Here is a 2,448-nt window from a genome sequence, read left to right as displayed (position 1 = left end):
ACGTTTTATTGCTCCTCATCCGATTCCGATCATTTTATTTTGAGTATCTGCCGATACCGATTCTTCCCGATCCGATATTTATATTTTTATAGAACCATATCACAATAGTACAATATCCAAAATCACAGACAATATCCAGTCGAATATCATGATATGGATATAATATTGATACTAGGGATGTCCCGATCACGTTTCTTTGCTCCCGATCCGATTTCGATCATTTGAAAATGACATCATCTGCCCCGATTTCCGATCACGTGATCGGATCGGGACAACCCTAGTTGGAACTAAAGACTTGTTCTGTCCTTTCAGTTTAATATTAGATATTTAGATAGTTGATCAGATGTTTGTCAGAGGGATCTATAGACGCACACGTTTGTATATTATACAAAATAAAGCCTGTGTTTTTAATTTTAGAAAAGCAGAGACTCGGGAGAACGATTGGAGAAAGTGGTTGCATACATACGAAGACTCACAGGATGCAACCCTCTGGCTCAAAGTCTGTACCAGTTGCTCTGCAGGAATGAGGGTGTCTCCAGGACTCAAAAGGTAAACCGTATGAGATGGTGTAATCTTGCAATGTTAAATGATTCATTATTTAGTTGGTAGAAGTCTCATAATGTTTATTTTCCCCCCTTTTTAGATTGCCATCGTTGAAGGCTTGTACACACTCTTTAGAGAACTTTTGCCAAGACTGGGGGGAAATAGAGGTGCAAAGACCATTGAGGACCTTGACGTCTTTGAGAATTCAACGCTCTGCTGGGCCTATCTTATCTCTGAAGCAGTGGTATGTTGATGTTTAGCAGTATTTCCATTGTGTAAATCAGACGGCTGCATGTTGAATATTGAAACATTTACAATGTAGCACGTTGGAGCTGTTACAGGGCAACTGCAAAGCAGAGATTTCACTTGTGTTAAGCTGCTGTCGAGGTTGAAATAGCTGAGAGTGCTGCTGAGTCTGACACAAAAATAAATAGACTGTATATATAATTTTCCATGAATTATTAAAACCACAAAATAAAGTAGCCCGCCTCGTGAATCACGATGCATTTAATTTTTTCATCACAGCCCTGAGTAATATTTGTTTAACCAATTTCTTGCACTTAACCGTAACTAGTGGAAGAGCTGTTTTGTTTATTTAAATGTATTGCTTTGACTGGAAAGTCAAATTTGATCCTGTTTGGTTCATTACTTTACCACAAGTAAGACGCGCAAACGCGGGAAGCGAACGCAGCTCGTGTGTGTGTGGTTGTGTGTGTGTGTGTGTGTGTGTGTGTGTGTGTGTGTGTGTGTGTGTGTGTGCTACAGCTGCGCCCTGTGTGTGTGTGTGTGTGTGTGTGTGTGTGTGTGTGTGCTACAGCTGCGCCCTGTGTGTGTGTGTGTGTGTGCTACAGCTGCGCCCTCTGGTGGCGGGCGGGTGGTGTAACAGCGGGACAGACACACAGACACACAGACACACACACAGACATTCAGCCCTTGCTGTCATAGTAAGTGGCTCACTGCGTTCGCAATGACCATGACCATGCCCACAGCTGATCTCAAACTACTGTACAATGTCTGATACTAAACAAAACATGACAACATACACTATGACCACACCTATGCATGCACACAGTTGATTCCGTTATGGTTCGTCTCAAAGGATATGCGACAAGTCAGCTATGGCTGAATACACACTCCCTATGATGCAAACGCATGTAATACTATTTACTGCATGCACAGTAAATAGTATTATTGGGACATGCTTCTTAAGCAGCCCCATTCTTCCACTTGAGCACCCCTTTCTTGTTTTATTACTGTATAAAATAACGGGTATGTCTGGGAATATAGATTATTTATTTTGAACACACTCCTATAGCAGTGAATTTAATCCAAGTCAAATCTTTACGCTCTTGTTCCAGCAGAAAGAAACCTCGGAACGTGAGAACTATGCACCAATACGTCTGAGATCACATGAAGGCGTACGTTTCATTGACCCCGTCAGAGTACCTGGAGTAGCAGATGTCTTTGAAAGAGCATTTGTTGTCCAGAAAATCCAAGGTAAATGCAACTCTTGCACATGGCCAACACTGTTAATGAGACAATGTAGAAAGCCTTCATGTGTTGGCTTTTTACTGATGGCCAAAATGTTCAGTATTGCACATCATGATATTAAGACTAGACTAGAATAATGTAAGCATATATAATAAATAATACATATTTGAAAATAAATTACAAATGCAGCAGATTAATGAAATAATTCATCCTGCGAATAAAGATTAATTTCAGTGTATTTTGTGTTTAGACGGAGAGAAACTTCCAAACTGCAGTGAGGACCCTTTGAGAGAGACATCACTGAGGAGAGCAACGGACATTGAGAAGGTTTTACTCAGTGTGCCTCCATTCATCAGAACATACCATCTTTGGATTGACCCTGAAAGCGCCCCAAAAGCACTCCGAAGCAAGCGA

Source organism: Protomyctophum parallelum, assembly GCF_964188405.1.
Source record: "Protomyctophum parallelum genome assembly, chromosome: 14".
NCBI lineage: Eukaryota > Metazoa > Chordata > Actinopteri > Myctophiformes > Myctophidae > Protomyctophum > Protomyctophum parallelum.
Note: the sequence above shows the minus strand (reverse complement) of the source record.